The 18,546-nt window shown below is 56.4% G+C and overlaps 1 protein-coding gene and 1 long non-coding RNA gene across 2 annotated transcripts in view; both read right to left on the bottom strand.

The window, feature by feature from the left end:
- Positions 1-18,546, bottom strand: part of LOC144806189 (uncharacterized) — a 412,937-nt gene that overhangs the window by 182,689 nt on the left and 211,702 nt on the right. The gene's annotated exons all lie outside the window — the stretch shown is intronic.
- The window catches only part of LOC144806198 (uncharacterized), a 90,081-nt gene that overhangs the window by 20,312 nt on the left and 51,223 nt on the right, over positions 1-18,546 (bottom strand). The gene's annotated exons all lie outside the window — the stretch shown is intronic.

Here is an 18,546-nt window from a genome sequence, read left to right as displayed (position 1 = left end):
GATAGGCGTACCCTGGAGCGCGATGGGTCCTCTGCGTTTCCAGGTACGCTACGGCTACTCCTCCGCCGGGGATGCACTAATCAGCGGCCCCGTCCGGCTCGAGCCGCGACCCTGCCTGCAGGGCTCGAGTCCGGGACCAATCTGTCTCTTCACAGGGGGACTGGAGCCGCGACTTTGTCTGCAGGGCTCGGGAAGGTCTCCGTGGGCACTCGACCCCCTTCTCCTCTCTAGTCCAGGATCCAACTGCCGCCCCCTCAATCTCCCGCCTAAGTTATTTTCAAAACTACCCCCCTCAGTCACGCCTTCTTTTGAGGGGAGGCTCCGGCCATCTGCTGTACAGGTCCGGCCTGGCCAGGTGGCAAGCGTGACCACCCCGCCCCCTTCCTCTTGGTAACACGATCGCCCCATCCCAGTTGGCCCAGGGGGGATGGGGGGCTTGGAGGGCAGAGCGTGGGTTGGCCTGGCATCTTATCTGCGGCCCTGTGCCTAAGCTGCATACTCCTGGGGAGAAGGGTGGGGGCTGTGCGAGAGTGGCTGTCTGGGTGCAGGAAATAGGGGGGAGGAAGTAGGGGACAGCGAGCAGGGTTGCTTTAGTGGGGGGGCCTCGCCCCTGGTGGGGGTCTCGCTCCTGGGACTGTGGGGGCCCTGTGGGTATGGGGGTGTATGCCAAGGCGGCCAGGTCTAACACTGTGGGTATGGGGGTGTATGCCAAGGCGGCCAGGTCTAACACACGTCCCCCCCCAGCTGAAAGGTAGGGAGAACTACTCATCCCCTTGGGAGTTCTCCTCCCTGAGGCGGAAGAACGGGGATAGACCGTCCGTATTGGCGTGGTCCGTGCCTGGGCGGTGTTCGACGGTGAAGTCCATCCCCTGGAGGGAGATGGACCACCTCAACAGCTTGGGGTTCTCTCCCCTCATCTGCATGAGCCACCTGAGTGGGCGGTGGTCGGTTTGGACACGGAAGTGAGTTCCAAACAGGTAGGGCCTCAGTTTCTTCAAGGCCCAAACCACCGCAAAAGCCTCCCGCTCAATGGTGCTCCACCTTCGCTCTCTGGGTAGTAGTCTTCTACTGAGGAAGGCGACGGGTCGGTCTTGGCCCTCCTCATCTAGCTGGGACAGCACTGCTCCTATGCCATGTTCGAAGGCGTCAGTCTGGACGACAAACTCCCTAGAGTAGTCAGGGGCCTGGAGGACGGGGGCGGTGCATACGGCTTTCTTCAAGGTGTCAAACGCCGTCTGACAGGTGGGAGTCCAGTGTACCCTTTTAGGCTGGCGCTTAGCGGTCAATTCAGTCAGGGGTCCCACTATGCTACCATATCCTTTGATGAATCTCCGGTAGTAGCCGGTGAGGCCGAGGAAGGCCCTCACTCCGGTCTGGGTGGTAGGGGGCTCCCACGCCAAGATGGCGTCGATTTTGGGTTGGAGGGGCGCCACCTGGCCGCTCCTGACTTGGTCCCCGAGGTAGACCACCGACCCTTGTCCAATCTGGCACTTACTGGCTTTAATGGTGAGGCCGGCCCGGCGCAGGGCCAGCAGTACCTCCCAGAGGTGTCGCAAGTGTTCTCTCCAGTCAGTGCTGAACACTGCAATATCATCCAGGTAGGCGGCACTGAACTCTTCCAGCCCCGCCAGCTCCCGGTTGACCAGTCTCTGGAAAGTGGCCGGGGCGTTTTTCATCCCGAAGGGCATCACCCGGAACTGGTAGTGCCCATCGGGGGTGGAGAAGGCAGACCTTTCCTTGGCTCCATCAGTGAGGGCAATTTGCCAGTACCCGGAGGTCAGGTCGAAAGTACTGAGATAGTGGGCCGCGCCCAGGCGGTCAATGAGCTCGTCCGATCGGGGGATGGGGTGTGCGTCTGTTCGGGTTACTGCATTGAGCCCGCGATAATCTACGCAGAACCTTAGCTCGGGTTTGGTCCCTGGGGCGGCCGCCTTTGGGACGAGCACCACGGGGCTGGCCCATGGACTGTCAGAGGACTCCACGACCCCCAGGGCAAGCATTTTGGAGACCTCCTCCTTAATGCAGGACCGGACTCGGTCAGGGACACGGTAGGCTTTGTGCCGCACAGGGGTGCTGTCCCCAGTGTCCACGTCGTGAACACACCAATCGGTGATGCTGGGGACCAGGGAGAATAAGTCCGAGAACTGTCCCAACAGCTGGCGGCAGTCCCCTCGCTGTGCGGGAGTTAGGGAGGGGGAGAGGATCACCCCTTCCACGGAGCCATCCTGCTCAGTAGCACACAGAAGTTCGGGTAGGGGCTCAGTTTCTTCCTCGGCCCCGTCATCGGTGGCAAGGAGCATGCTCATCTCCGATCGCTCAAAGTGGGGTTTGAGGCGGTTCACGTGGAGGACCCTCAAGGGGTTCCGGGGAGATTGGACGTCCACTAGGTAGGTGACTTGGCTCTTGCGCTCTACTACCTTGTAGGGGCCGGTCCATTTGTCCTGGAGCGCGCAAGGCTCCACCGGGGCCATCACCCACACCTGCTGACCAGGCTGGAACTCTACCAGCGTAGCGTTCTCGTCATACCAGCGTTTCATTTCGGCCTGGCTAGCTTCGAGGTAGGCCTCTGCCAGCTCCCGGAACTTCCGCGTCTGATTCCTCAGGGCCAGGATGTACCGGAATACCTCTTGGGGAGGGTTCTGAGGGGCCGTCTCCCAGCCTCCTTGACTAGACTCAGGGGTCCTCGGACAGGGTGACCATAGAGTAGTTCAAAAGGACTGAACCCCAGGGACTTCTGGGGGACTTCTCGGTACGCGAATAAAAGGCAGGGTAGGAGGATGTTCCACTTGCGCCTCAGGGGATCCACCAGCCCCATGATCATCCCTTTGAGGGTCCGGTTGAAGCGCTCAACCAGACCATTGCCTTGGGGGTGGTACGGGGTGGTGAATTTGTACGTTACCCCACACTCCCGCCACAGGGACTTCATATACTTTGAAATGAAGTTCGTCCCCCGGTCGCTCACCACCTCCCGGGGGAATCCCACCCGGGAGAATATCCCCATCAGGGCCCGCCCCACGACGGGGGCCGTCACGGTTCGGAGGGGAATGGCCTCAGGGTATCTGGTGGCGTGGTCCACCAGGACGAGGATGAATCGGTGGCCCATGGCGGTACGGGGGTCAAGGGGCCCCACAATGTCGATTCCCACCCGTTCAAAGGGGGTCCCGACCACCGGAAAGGGCTGGAGCGGCACCTTGTGCTTCCCCCCACTCTTCCCACTAGCCTGGCAGGTCTGGCAGGACTGGCAGTGAGTCGCTACGTTTTGGTGCATCCGGGGCCAATAGAAATGGGTGACTAGCCGGTGGTAGGTTTTATCTTGTCCCAGGTGTCCGGCCAGGGGTACGTCGTGGGCTAGGCCCAGAAGGAAGTCCCTGAAACACAGGGGTATCAGCAGCACCCGGGCGGACCCTAGTTCGGCAGACTTGGGCTCGCTGTAGAGGAGGCCATTCTCCCAGTAGATCCAGTGGGACCCGGACTGGTCTCCTGCCGCCTGGGCGGTGGCCTGCTGCCGCACGCCCAGGAGAGTGGGGCAAGTGGTCTGCTCCTGGCAGAACTCTTCACAGGAAGGTCCACCCTCCTGTCGCCATTGATCCAACCCTGGGAGGCCACCCAGCTCTGCAATCTGCTCACCGGTGGGTTCGGGGGACTCTTCTTCAGGGTCGGTCCCTCCGAGCGGATTGGGGCCAGAGGGGTCTGGGGGCCTGTTGGACTTGGCCTTTTCCCTTGCTGGGGTGTGCAACGTTGCGGCGGCCCCCGATGTGAGGAGAGGGCCGCCGGAGTAGAGAAAGGGCCGCGCTGGGCCCGAGAAGCCAGCCTCGACCTGCCCATGTGACGGGGGCGTCCGGCCGCGTCATTGGCCCGCCCCCGCCAAGGCCGCGCAGGGATTGGTCGCCTGCCCGGGCGGCCGGGAAGACAGGAGGAAGCGGAAGAATAGCCCCGGGTCCCCGTGAGGGAGGGAGGACCCGGGTGAAGCTTCGGTGCAGGGCTCCCGTGGTCAGGAGGGAGCCCTGTGAAGGACGACCGGAGCGGGAGGCCACCCCGCCGGTCTGTGCCCTACGCGAGGGGCCGGTAAAGGTAGGCGGGGCCGGGGCGCATTGCCGGTGTCAGCCCGCCTCCCGACCTGTGGGAAAGCAGGGAGAGGGCCCGGACGGAGCCCGCAAAGGAGGATCCAGAATATCCCCGCTGGGGAGGAAGTGCCCTGAGGGCTGCTGCAAGTCCTGCGGCTGGTTGCTAGGCCCCAGAGGAGGGGCCTCGAGGCACATTGTCGGTGCCTGTCCTTCACCCTGCATCTGGTGAGAGTCCCAGAGGACCCCTGGGAGCCGGAGCCCAGAGGTGGTGTAGCGGGGCCCCGTGGAGTCGAGGGAACCCCGTGGGGGACAGAGGAGACCGGGCCAGCCTGGAAGGCCAGGAGGGAGGGGCCTCGTGGCACCTTCTTGGTGCCTGCGCTTCCCAGGGTGAAGCTCCGTGCCTGCTGAGGTCCCTAAGCAACAGAGAGTCGAGGAGCAGCCGGTGAGTGTCTATTATGTGCCATGATGTTATGATGTTTTCCCTTACAGGGGTTGGGTTGGTGTTGTCACGCATGAGGTGTACTTACGCTAATGTTGCAACTTACAATTTCAGCCAACCCCCTAAGGATGAGAGCCTGAGTTGGCCCCGCCAGATTGGCCCCAGGTCTACTGTTATTTAATCACAACTTTTCTTTATTACAGCATGGACTTTGGACTCAACCCTTTTTATCCCATGTAAATAATTCCCTATGAAGTACTTGGCTCTGGTGCCAGTTGGCGCCTTGTTGTGACTACCACTATTCTATTCCTTTTTACCTTGCAGGTTGGAGACATAACTAAACTTAATCTTTTTCCAACCAAAGGTGGTGTCGTGACTCTTTTGTAGTGTGATTGGTGGGTCGTCTGTGTGTACTGCGTGAATGCTTCACATGTCCTCGAAGTTTGGCCTGCCCGCTTGATGCCATGCTACCCCCTTTGAGACTTGGGCAACCCCCATTTCCAACATTTGGTGGCAGAGCGGTGGGATAGGACTTGTGTTTGCGCAGTACCACAGCGGCCACGGGTTACACTGCAAATAGAGCTTTGGATGTAATCCGAGCCTTGTTGTGGGGATTATTATTGTTTGCTAAATTGCTTCCTCCTGAAAGTGTTTGACAATTGTGTCCCCTTGGTCCACTGTGGGTGTGTCCCGGGTGTATCTCGCCACGATGGGGTTGATTTACCAGGAAGTGGAACTGATGGAGTACACCGAACAGGAGGTGATAGACTTCCTCCTGGAGAGAGGGATACCCCCAGTAGGGAACATTAGGAGGAATTTGTTTCTCTATGAGGCCCTCAAGAGGGGAGAGCCCTTAGAGATTGATGGGGACTTGTCTGACTACCCCCCCGAAGTTTTGAAGGGTCAGTGGGTTAGAGACCAGAGAGAGGGCTCCCCATCCAGAACTCTGGGAGGTAATTGCTCCGATGAGGAGGAGGAAGAGTCTAGCAGGGCAGAGACGCCAGTAGCTGTGGAGGACACCGAAGATAGAGAGTCTCGCACTGGGTCCAGTCCCGGGGGCACTGCCCCATCCCTTTCCCTGTCCCCAGAAGAGTGGGTAGATAGGAGAGAAGTAAGGGAGCATCAGCTGGCGCTGGCAAAGCTCAGGCATGCCGAGGGCTTAGCGCAGCTGAGGGTAGAAGAGCAGCGACTAGAGACTGAAAAAGTCCTAGCGCTGGAGAGGATGGCGGAGGCGGAGAGGGCCTTCGCCAGGGAGAGATCAGCTCAGGTGGGTAGGTTGTCCCCTGAGAGTGGTTTTAGGAGTCTGGATTCACCGAAAAGGGTGGGATCCAGTGGTGGCAGCGAGTGTAGGTCCAGTGCAAGGAGTCCCACTCCCGAAACCCAGGAGACCGTGCCTGATTCCCCGGAAGAGGAGGATGGGTTAGTATTTAGGGGCAGGGGAAAGCTGTTCCATCAGTCCTGGGGAGAGTTCGAGGAGGAGTGTTGGACTGTACTGGAGGATTGGGTGGTGAGGAGAGCAGTGGAGGATTGGGAAGGGCTGTGCCATGCCGTTATCCGGGAGCACATGCTGAGGAGTTGTGTCCCAAGACTGCGTCACCATCTGTTGCGGTGCGGGTTCTCAGACCCCAGGGAACTTGCACGGGAGGCAGACCTCTGGGTAAGTGCCAGAGTGTCTGGGAAGGCTGAGGGGAGTGATCCTGAAGGGAGTGAGACGGGGAGGTGTCCCGAGATGCCCCAGCTGTGGTCACCGGGCCTGGAGTGTTCTTTAAGAGAACCCCAGGTTGGGAGTCTAGGCTGTCCCGATGTGTCATCCAGAGGAAGGGATCCCCTCATGTCAGGAGGACCCGGAGCATCAATAATTGGAGCTCCAGTGGTTCGGGGGTCTGACCAGTCACAGGGTTTAGATCCTGGACTGGGGTTCCAGGTTAAGGGGTTGCCTAACCTGGAGGGTGGGGTACCTGTAATTCAGGTCCCTACCAATTTGACTCCCAGGGGTACTATTCCCAGTGGGAGGGTGCGGAACTCTGGGAGGGGGTGCAGAGGGAGGAAGGTCTCTTCTCTGTCACCGGCTCAGCCACAGGGCGCAGATCCTGGGTTGGGTGGCCAGGGACAGGGGTTGCCTGCCCTGGTGGGAGGGACCTCTGTAACCAGAGTCCCCCCGGAAGTGACTCCCAGGGGTACTACTCCAGTTAGGAGGGTGCGGGACTCTGGGAGGGGGTGCAGGGAGAGGGAGGACTCGCCCCTGTCACCGGTTCAGCCTGTGGGTTTCGACTCCAGGTTGGGGAGAGAGTTGTGTGAGGGTGTCCCCAGGCGTAGGAGATGGAGGAACCCTAGGAGGAGAAGTAGGGGGAGGAGAGCCTCGCCCCTAAGGGCTGGTCAGTCTGAGGGTGTAGACCCCAGGTGGGTGGACCAGTGGCAGTTTGGAGAGAAGAGAGTGGTCCAAGGGAATTACAAGCCTGAGGCTAGAGCCTCCCACTCTAGGAAGGAGAAACATCCCACTAGGGAACACCAGTGGGGTGGTTTTGTTGGTGAAAGGAGGGATGCGAGAGAGAACCATTGGGTTCCAGAGTGGAGGAGAGACTGCAGGTGCTCCTGTAGTTGCAGGCCTGCGTCCACCTTTTTCCGCCCCAAGCAGGGAAGCCCATCAAGGCATTGATATGTCTACCCTGGCTTTTGGCTGGGGGGGAGTCGTGTTGGACTTGGCCATTTCCCCCCAAAAAATTTCGCTTTTGACCCCCTTATCTAGATTGTCTCCCCCATGGGATTAAACCTGTATAGGCCATGAGTGGTGTGAGACACCTTGTGAAAAATGTAATTACCTGAAGTAATGTGAGCACTTGTAAAATCCCCCATTTTAAAACTGCACCTGATTGAAATGTATTGTATTTAAAATGGATGCCATGGCCCTGGGTTTTGCCACTGGACTGACATAGGTCAGCGGTCTAGATAATATTACCCAGCTACCCCTAGCTTTTGGAGGGAAAGCCTGGCACCCAGGGTGCTCACCCCCTCCCCTAGAACCAGTTTAGGCTAGATGTGCCAACATTCTAGAAGGTCCTGGCACTGCCTGGGAGGAGGGTATAAATAGGGAGAAGTGTCACCAGAGAGTCAGTCAGCGCTGGGACAAAGAAGAGAGGGGTCCTGCTGTGAGGTGCTACCGCCACATGGGCCTGTGAGCTGGGCCCTGCACCCCTATAACACCCCCTCTGCTGTCCCCATGGGCCCCTGACAAGGGAGGGCCCCTATCCAGGTCACTGACGCTATTTGACCGGGTACCACGCCAACGCTGAGGGAAAAGAGGTGCCCAGAAGAGGAGGAATGCTGTGGGCTTGAACCCCCCCAGGAGGTGAGGAGTGTGCCCCTGGGGCTGGCTGTGGAACTGTTCGCCCCCCCTCTCCGTGAGGCGAGCCTGTCAGACGCTGTTTGGGGAGGTTGGTGCCCCCAGGAAGCTGTGGCCCCTTTGGAAGTGCTGCTGCTGCATTACCTTAAGCGTTGGACTGGGAGGAGCTGCGTGTCCTTAGAAGCCCTGGACTGCCTACCCAGCGCTGTGGGAAGAAAAGCGCGTTGTTCTGAGGGCCTGCTGTGTTCCCCCTAGGAAGCGCTATAATCTGGAAGCGGTAATCTGCCCCAGAACTGCCGTGTGGGCGCAAGGAGCAGTGCGCTGTGAATAGCGCCATTCTCCTGAGGAGAATCATGCTGGAGGAGCCTACCCTCGCGTCAGCGCGCTGTCTGCTATATAAATAATTAATTTAAAAAGGGAGCCTACCCCTTGTCCTTGCCACGCGCTGCGTGGCAGCGCCGGAATCCGCCGCCGCGTGAGGAGACCCCCCCTTGCTGGGGTGTGCAACGTTGCGGCGGCCCCCGATGTGAGGAGAGGGCCGCCGGAGTAGAGAAAGGGCCGCGCTGGGCCCGAGAAGCCAGCCTCGACCTGCCCATGTGACGGGGGCGTCCGGCCGCGTCATTGGCCCGCCCCCGCCAAGGCCGCGCAGGGATTGGTCGCCTGCCCGGGCGGCCGGGAAGACAGGAGGAAGCGGAAGAATAGCCCCGGGTCCCCGTGAGGGAGGGAGGACCCGGGTGAAGCTTCGGTGCAGGGCTCCCGTGGTCAGGAGGGAGCCCTGTGAAGGACGACCGGAGCGGGAGGCCACCCCGCCGGTCTGTGCCCTACGCGAGGGGCCGGTAAAGGTAGGCGGGGCCGGGGCGCATTGCCGGTGTCAGCCCGCCTCCCGACCTGTGGGAAAGCAGGGAGAGGGCCCGGACGGAGCCCGCAAAGGAGGATCCAGAATATCCCCGCTGGGGAGGAAGTGCCCTGAGGGCTGCTGCAAGTCCTGCGGCTGGTTGCTAGGCCCCAGAGGAGGGGCCTCGAGGCACATTGTCGGTGCCTGTCCTTCACCCTGCATCTGGTGAGAGTCCCAGAGGACCCCTGGGAGCCGGAGCCCAGAGGTGGTGTAGCGGGGCCTCGTGGAGTCGAGGGAACCCCGTGGGGGACAGAGGAGACCGGGCCAGCCTGGAAGGCCAGGAGGGAGGGGCCTCGTGGCACCTTCTTGGTGCCTGCGCTTCCCAGGGTGAAGCTCCATGCCTGCTGAGGTCCCTAAGCAACAGAGAGTCGAGGAGCAGCCGGTGAGTGGGGCCATATACGGACTGTGAGGGTGGTGGAGAAGGCAACGGGGCACAAAGTCGGTGCTCGCCCCCCCCATATCTTCTTCTGTTGGATACCGGGACTGGCCATGTTGGCCTTGAAGGTATCCTATGCTTAGTTCCTGGGCCCCATGGGTTATTGTCCCCTTAAGATGACCCCGGGAAGAAGTTTATGCCAATGCACTGCCTGTTGTCTGTGTTGAAGGTAGCGGAGTAGAGGAGTCCTGTTCCCCCTGGTTACCTTTGATGCCTAGTGTGTATACCTAAGGTTTCATTTAATGCAAGGTGACTACTTACCTGATGAAACGGTTATCTTCATGGCCTAATGTGGTGTTGCCGGTTGCTATTGCTATTAATGGCCCTGGAAGAGTTCAAGCATCACAAGCTCCGCCTGATGTCTTATGCCCTTTGATTGCAGGTGTCCTGCCCCATGATTTAGGCCTATGCCTGTCGTCACGTAAGATGGGTAATGTTCTTTCGTCAAGAGACGCTGATGGAGGGCGTTCTGCATAATGTCGGTCTATAGGTTGGCCTGTCATGTAATACTAGGTCCCTGGTTGCATCCCATGTGGAATTGTTACAGGTGTTCCTGTCTATTATGTGCCATGATGTTATGATGTTTTCCCTTACAGGGGTTGGGTTGGTGTTGTCACGCATGAGGTGTACTTACGCTAATGTTGCAACTTACAATTTCAGCCAACCCCCTAAGGATGAGAGCCTGAGTTGGCCCCGCCAGATTGGCCCCAGGTCTACTGTTATTTAATCACAACTTTTCTTTATTACAGCATGGACTTTGGACTCAACCCTTTTTATCCCATGTAAATAATTCCCTATGAAGTACTTGGCTCTGGTGCCAGTTGGCGCCTTGTTGTGACTACCACTATTCTATTTCTTTTTACCTTGCAGGTTGGAGACATAACTAAACTTAATCTTTTTCCAACCAAAGGTGGTGTCGTGACTCTTTTGTAGTGTGATTGGTGGGTCGTCTGTGTGTACTGCGTGAATGCTTCACATGTCCTCGAAGTTTGGCCTGCCCGCTTGATGCCATGCTACCCCCTTTGAGACTTGGGCAACCCCCATTTCCAACAGGGCCCATCCCCCCTCTCCTCTCCATCGGAGGCGGAGCTTGGGGCCCTACCTTCCGAGCCTCCCATCCGGGCGGTCATGGCCCGAGTGGTGGCACACACCCACTCGGGTAGACCCATCATCCTCAGATGAGTCTTTCGTTCCACTTGGGCCCATGGGGAGGTTTCCAGGTCATTACCCAGTAAACAATCGACTGGCATGGAAGTTCGGACGGCTACTTGTAGGGTGCCAGATACTCCCTCCCATTCAAAGGGAATTTGGGCCATCTGGCAGAGGCTCCTAGAGTTGTCGGCGGCAAGGACGGGACAAAGGACGTGAGGGACAATCTGGTCCGGGGATACCAGGTGACAGCGCACTGCGGTGACACTGGCGCCCGTGTCGCGGAGGGCCTCCACTCGGTGCCCGTTAACCGCCACCCACTGCGCGTACTTCGTAGTGTTGGGCAGCAGAGGGGCTCCGGGATCCACTCCCCCGTCCCCTAGGGAAACCAGGGACATCGCCACGGGTTCCCACTCCTCGGGAGCTTCAAGCTCTCCACTCGGGTAGACCCATCATCCTCAGATGAGTCTTTCGTTCCACTTGGGCCCATGGGGAGGTTTCCAGGTCATTACCCAGTAAACAATCGACTGGCATGGAAGTTCGGACGGCTACTTGTAGGGTGCCAGATACTCCCTCCCATTCAAAGGGAATTTGGGCCATCTGGCAGAGGCTCCTAGAGTTGTCGGCGGCAAGGACGGGACAAAGGACATGAGGGACAATCTGGTCCGGGGATACCAGGTGACAGCGCACTGCGGTGACACTGGCGCCCGTGTCGCGGAGGGCCTCCACTCGGTGCCCGTTAACCGTCACCCACTGCGCGTACTTCGTAGTGTTGGACGGCAGAGGGGCTCCGGGATCCACTCCCCCGTCCCCTAGGGAAACCAGGGACATCGCCACGGGTTCCCACTCCTCGGGAGCTTCAAGCTCTTCCTCGAGGGCGACAGCTGTCAGGTGACGGGGAGGGTTACCGGAGATGGTGGGTTTTCTGAAGAGAGGACACTGGGGGTCACTGGCGTAGTGACCGGGTTGTTGACATTTGTAACAGGCGGTGGGGGGCCTCACCCCCGGTCTGCCGGAGGGGGGCCCGGGTAGAGAGGGGGATGGCGAGACAGGCTGCTGGTTTCCTTGGGGGCCGCGGGAGGGTCCAGGGGGGAACTCCCGCGGCCTCTCTGGGCCTCCCCCGCCTCGCTGCCGGGGGCCCTTCTCATGCCTAGCGTAGTCACCCATGGGGCTCCGGGGGACCCGGGTGTTCACCCAGCGGTCGGCCTCCGCCGCAAGCTTCCTCGGGTTGGTAAGCTTGCTGTCCAGGAGGTGCTGACGTAGTTCTACAAAGCAATTTAAGGAAAGGTGTTCCCAGGCAATCAGGTCAAATAACTCTTCGTAAGTGGTGACTTTGCTGCCCTTGATCCAGCCTTCTAAGGCTCTGCTGTAAAAGTTGACATAGTCTACCCAGGGGGTACCAGGGAGCTTCTTGCAATTCCGGAACCGCTGTCGGTACATCTCTGGGGTAAGCCCGTACCTTTCTAATAGGGCCTCCTTCATATGGCTGTAGGAATGCTGTACTGCGGGGGGAAGTTCTAGCAAGGTATCCCTCCCTTCGCTTAGGAACCGCCCCCACAATCCGGCCCCCCAATCCTTCTCGGGGACCCGGTGTGAGGTCATCGCGACCTCATAGGCTTTAAACCACTGTTGGATGTCGTCATTCCTATAATACTCCTTGACTACGTCCTTGGGGATGTGGACCTTGGTTTCTACCGGGAGCGGGGTTCCCCTGTTCCCCGGGGGTCCTGCCTCCTCACTCCTAGCTTTGAGCTCGAGCTCCTTCAGGCTCCGTTCATGCTCTAACTGCAGCCTCCTGCCCTCGTGCTCTCGCTGCAACTTCTTCTCTTCTAATTCCCCTTGTAACCTCAACTCTTCTAGGGCTAACTTCCGCTCAGCTAGCTTTAATTCTCCCTCGATCTTGAGCTTAGCTAGCTCTATCTCATGGGCTCGGCTCCTCTCTCGGTCTGCTAGCTCACCGGGGGACAGTCCCTTATCTGAGGGGTTACTACGCGCAGGGGAGGCCGCTCTCTCTGTCTCAGGGACCCCCGGTTCGGTTCGCTGTGCGCCCCCCCCATTGTCTTCTCCTACTGGGGGAGGTGGGGCTCTAGACTCTACCCAGGCCCTCAGGGCCCTCTGGAGATCTTCTTTGGTGCTTAGGCCAGTAGTGGGGATTTGGGCATCCTTACAAAATTGTTTCAGTTCTTTGTGGGTGTAGGTATCTAATTGGTCTTCTTGAAAGACGGGGCTCCCATCGGGCGCGGTCGTACTCATGGTGTGTGGGTGGTAGATATTTGGGTAAGGGGCTCGCTAGGTAGTGTGTTAGTTGCTCCCCCGTACAATGACCACAATTGCAGGTTCGAATCCTTCCGTTGCTACCAGTGTAGGAAAGGAGGGGCCCTGCGGGGACCTCTCTCTTCCTAGAACGCTACCGAGCGTTAGAGTCGGGCCTCCTCTGGGGGGGAGGTTTGCGCACTTGTGGTCAGGCACACGGAAACACCAACACACTACAAATTGACACTACACCAGGAGGTTGAAATCAAACTTCTTTATATAAGGTCCTTGCTTTGGGGTCCGGACAGGTACACAATGGGGTCAAGACTCAGTCTCTTTTCGGTGGCTTGGGGGAGGTAAGGTAGGTCTGGATCCTCCTGGGTACTCACAGTCTTGCTGAATGCAGTCCGGCTCTCAATCTCCTGAGCCTCAGGTTGGGGACTTGGGGGTGACCACTGCAGGTCGGGTTCAGGCACTGTTCACACCCCGGGGTCGGGGGGGGCTCGCGGGTCACGAGCCGGAGTAGAAATGCTGCTGGGCTGTAGTCCCGTTCTGATGTCACTCCCAGACCGTGAAGGAGGCCGGGGTGTCTGTTCTCTCTGGCTCACAGCTGGGGCCCGACCTCGGGGCGCCCCACGTGCAGAGCGTACCCTGCAACTGCCGGAGTACAGAGCCCCTCAGGTCTTGCAGGGCGTCCTTCACGGCGTGCTCGGGCGCGGGCTGGCCAGTCTGCTGTGGGCCCCACGCGCAAAGCGTACCCTACGGCTGCCGGAGTGCGAAGCGTACTCCCACGGCAACCGGAGTACAGGGTGAGGCGCGGGCAATACGTGGGCAATGCAGCCTTGCTGGTGAGGCGTACCTTGGATGCCAGGAGGATGGCTAAACCGTCCGATGCGGGTCTCACGCGCCAGGCGTACCCTACGGCTACCGGAGTACGGAGCGTACTCCCACGGCAACCGGAGTACAGGGTGAGTCACTAGCAGCACAGCTCTTCTGGATAGGCGTACCCTGGAGCGCGATGGGTCCTCTGCGTTTCCAGGTACGCTACGGCTACTCCTCCGCCGGGGATGCACTGATCAGCGGCCCCGTCCGGCTCGAGCCGCGACCCTGTCTGCAGGGCTCGAGTCCGGGACCAATCTGTCTCTTCACAGGGGGACTGGAGCCGCGACTTAGTCTGCAGGGCTCGGGAAGGTCTCCGTGGGCACTCAACCCCCTTCTTCTCTCTAGTCCAGGATCCAACTGCCGCCCCCTCAATCTCCCGCCTAAGTTATTTTCAAAACTACCCCCCTCAGTCACGCCTTCTTTTGAGGGGAGGCTCCGGCCATCTGCTGTACAGGTCCGGCCTGGCCAGGGGGCAAGCGTGACCACCCCGCCCCCTTCCTCTTGGTAACACGATCGCCCCATCCCAGTTGGCCCAGGGGGGATGGGGGGCTTTGAGGGCAGAGCGTGGGTTGGCCTGGCATCTTATCTGCGGCCCTGTGCCTAAGCTGCATACTCCTGGGGAGAAGGGTGGGGGCTGTGCGAGAGTGGCTGTCTGGGTGCAGGAAATAGGGGGGAGGAAGTAGGGGACAGCGAGCAGGGTTGCTTTAGTGGGGGGGCCTCGCCCCTGGTGGGGGTCTCGCTCCTGGGACTGTGGGGGCCCTGTGGGTATGGGGGTGTATGCCAAGAAGGCCAGGTCTAACACTGTGGGTAAGGGGGTGTGGTTCTGAAATTCTGGACCCTACTGTTGTCCCGGTATCGAGGTCCGATACCCGTGTCCCGAAACATCAACGTACCATGACGAATTTGGTGTCGACGAACCGATAATGATTAGGACATCATTCCTATGCATTTGCGTCATGATCGAGGCATGCTAACACCCCTGAATCGTAGTTTCCGTCCCGACCCCTCAGACTCCATTTTGTAAACGGTATCCATCTTGTGTCTTGCCCTCATGATAAGTCAATCAAAGGTCGAGCTTGATCTAAAAGGACACGTCCACCTTCCCTGACTTCCCCCTGACCTATCCCAACTGACTCCCTTGCCTCCAGCCAAACCTGTTTGGGCAGCTCCTCGCCCAGTGGCCTAATACGATAGCATCAATGCATAACATGCCCCAAACCATTCACTACATCCAGATCATGTTTTCTACACGCACACCTGTCCGCGTTCCCTGTTTATGGCCAGTTTTATGACTAGGAGGTGCCTTCTTTTATTGGGGCTTCACCGATATCTGATGGGAGTTCCGGGCTTGGCTGGGTAATCTATCACGAATTGGACATCTAAAATACGGGCTTGCCTACATGACTTCGCTCTTTTGTATTATTGTAGAAATATGTGTATAGCCATATCATAAACTCAAGAATTCTTGCTTGCAGCTATTATTTTTGTATATAAGGAGAAGGCTGGTTCTGTAAAAACGAACAGTCTCCTGAGAACACATGACCCGTGTTTGTCGTGCTTCTAGGACACCTGTTACTTGGTAGCTGCCAATAAAACTTGATCTCTGACTGCGACTAGAAGACTCAGTGTTTCTGTGGTCCGGAACAAGGGAGAACTCAGAGGTCTTCGGGTGTTATCTCCTGGCACCAAACGGGTTCCTAAAAACCCGTTACCTCAGTTGGCGCCCAACTCGCGGCGGTATCAAGCGGCGACGGTCCAAGCCAGATATTCGTGAGGAGCTTCGTGTGAAAATTCCAGAGGACGGCCAGCCACTTCAGCGACCCCTGTATGTCGACGTGGTTCCGAAGGTCTTTGCTGCGAGGTTCCCCGCGTCCCGACGGCTACGAAGGACTGCTGCCCTGACTAACGCCTTGTTTTGGACCCAGTGATCCTTGGTAGAGCGAAACGATAGACGAGTCTTCTAGCGACGTCACCGATCTTCAAATACTTCAGTTAAGTATGAGTGGAGCGTCTCCCAGTCCTTAGTTTGTCCTTAGTTTTTGGTATCCTTGAGATACGCTTTGATTTGGTACTTGCAAGCCCCAAAGCCGAAGGACTTGTGTATTCACAAGAAATATCGTAACAGATAATCCTTTGAAGTTTGAAGCTAGACTAGTGAGCAAAGATGCCTGGTTTTAGCAGACTTGGAAACTTGTTTTGTCTTGGTTATAGTAAGGAATCCCGATTAGAGGATTCCTGTCCGGTTCCTCCGATTGGAACTCTAACATATGAGCTCTATGTAAAACACGGCGTAGGTCCCATCACATATAATGAAGTGTGGATAAAATACACCCGCAAGGATGGTGTTCTAAAATGGCCCCAATATGGTAGCTTCGACTCAGAAATATTAGATAACCTAGAGGTCAAATTATTCAAGAGAAAAGCCCGGCCGGCGATGTTTGACTCTTTCCGCTGGTGCAAGCTGCCGTTGCATACAGGGATAACGAGGAAGAGCAAGAAAGCGAACAAATACTTAGGAGCAAGAAACTAGCAGTAGATAAATGCTACCCGATGTTACCAAATAAGGGACAAGGTCAAGAGGAGAGATCCGAGAAAGATCCATTAATGTCCCACTTATTAAGCTCACCTCCACCGTATGCGTTAGACGCTACCGCACCACCAAAGCATTTTCCTATACCGCGCCCCGGCGCACGTAACCCAGCTCTGGCACGAACGCCAGCTCCTCTTCAGCTGGTTTCTACTTCTCCGGCGCAGCCTTCTCAAAGGCCGCCATCTTTGCTACATACTCCATCTACTTCTACGACTTTGCCTACAGCTCCAGCTATTGTCTATGATACTACGTCTGCTACTACTTCAACTTCCTCTGCTATTGCCTCTACTTCTTCTTTGCCTCAGCCTGTTTTTTCTGATGCATTTGCCCCTCCGCAAGCTTCTCCTTCTATTAGACAAAGAGTGACAGGTACCGTCACTGGTCTGCTTTCACCTTTCTTCGGGTCGCCTAAAACGACCCCTAAAACAGAAGATAGACAGTTACGTAGTCAACTGCCTGATTACGAGGAAAGAAAAGTGCTGAATGAACTAGCACGCCAATGGATTACGGATACTGTTAGATATGATGTTCAGTCTGCTATGGAAGTTTTCCGTCAATGGAATGCACCCACTCAGAGATACGTATTCGAAGAGATGTGTGTATATCTGGGCGAAGATTTGGAGACGAATGATTCCAAATGCACTATGAACGAACTATGGCGTACACGCTTTAAGTTCCATGAAGGTATGATTACAGGTGCAGATGTTGAGAAAGCGATAGAGTTATTGCTCTCTTATAGGAGTAAGGGAAACGTCTCTAGATCATGTCACGAAGACGATGCACCAGGTGGGAAAGGAGCAAGACAGTACCCCATGAGAGAGGTTCCTCCGGTTTGGAGGGAAGGCGATGCGAATGCGAATCCACCAATTCTGCCTCATTTCCAGTGTGTATGGGTACATGTCCCCTGGAAACGATCCGAAGTCTTAGCACTCAAGCAGACACTGCCTGATCCTCGTAAAAACCCGACTGGGTATTATAAGGGGTTATCGCAAACTGCAAGCTCATGTATAATGAATTTAGCGGATATAGACATGTTGTTTGGGAACGTTGTTCCACATCCTTTATGGAGCAAAATCCGTCATACGAACCATGACCAAGAACTAGGTGACTCATGGGCGAACATTACCGCTATAGATGCTAGACAAATTGGTGGTTCTAAACCTGAGCCGTTAATAGCCGAACTTCCCGGTAGAATTATCGCGTACATGAAAACAATAATGCCTGAAGTACGCGTAAACTGGGACAAGCTATCTGCGTGCAAGCAGAAGAAAGATGAGAATGTGTCTGACTTTTTCACAAGATTTGAGGAGACTTTCACCGATCATAGTGGTCAAGATATGGCTACCGAGGGTGGTCAAAGATTGTTTGTAGACAAATTCGTACATAATTTAATTCCTGAACTGTGTAATAAACTGAAAGATTCAGAGAGTGCTTGGGCTGTCTCTACGTCAGCGCAAATTTTAGCTACAGCCCAGTACTATGAAAATAGGCGCAAAGACGAGCTAGATAAAGTAGACAAAAAGACAAAAGATTTAAAAACTAAAGTTCTTCTCCAGCAAGCCTATCCGCCTCGTACGGCTAGTCAGCCCAATTATCAACCACAACAGCAGTATTCGAGAAACGCGCAAGGAAACGAGTTTTCCCATCAGCGTATTGCGTATGGCCCGAATCAATGTGCGTATTGCAAGGAAGAGGGTCACTTTAAAGGTAATTGTCCGGCTCTTGCGCGACGTTTGAGCGGTGCTTCAGGTGTAAGGGGAAGAGGTGTTCAACATGCCCCTAGAGGTAGGGGCCGTGGAAATTTCACCCAGAATACAACTTCTTTTCCGCCTCAGAATTCGATGAACAGCTTTGACCAACAGAATAATACATCGTCTAGGTCAGCTCAGTACTATGCTGACGACTATTACACCGAACACGAAAATGAGGGTAACGATTGCTAGGACAGCCATGGACAAAGAGAGGGAGTTGTTTCAGTTCCAGTAGATCAGAATGGACCTTATGTCGAGGTAATTACCTCAGGAGTGTCAGAGCCATTTCTGCTGGATACTGGTGCTACAAAAAGTTCTATCATGCACTCGAAACTTCCTGGCGCACCTTTGTCTGGCGAAATGAATGTTTCAGTAGGTTTCTCTGGCGCCCCTGTTAGAAACCTGATCTCTAGTCCTATATCTCTTTCTATTGGCCCGTGCGAATTAGAAACACCCCTCATTCTGACAACAGGTTGCGGTGAAAATTTGTTAGGTTTGGATTTACTAAAAAGGTTATATGCGACTCTGTACTGTTCCCCCTTGGGAGTACAACTTACTTTAGGTAAGAAAGTGATTTCTCCAATGTATTTGTCAAAGGACAATATTCCGACTGAATTGTCATCACTTCCTGATATACTTTGGGCTAATGGCTCTAATGATGTAGGTCGTTTGGAGATAGCACCGTATGTCATAACTTTGAAAGCCAACGTTAGGTTGCCACGTATTCCCCAATACAAAATATCTAGC

Source organism: Lissotriton helveticus (genome assembly GCF_964261635.1).
Source record: "Lissotriton helveticus chromosome 1_1 unlocalized genomic scaffold, aLisHel1.1 SUPER_1_unloc_52, whole genome shotgun sequence".
NCBI lineage: Eukaryota > Metazoa > Chordata > Amphibia > Caudata > Salamandridae > Lissotriton > Lissotriton helveticus.
The sequence above is the reverse complement of the archived record's forward strand: the minus strand, read 5'-3'. Positions and strand labels throughout refer to the sequence as shown.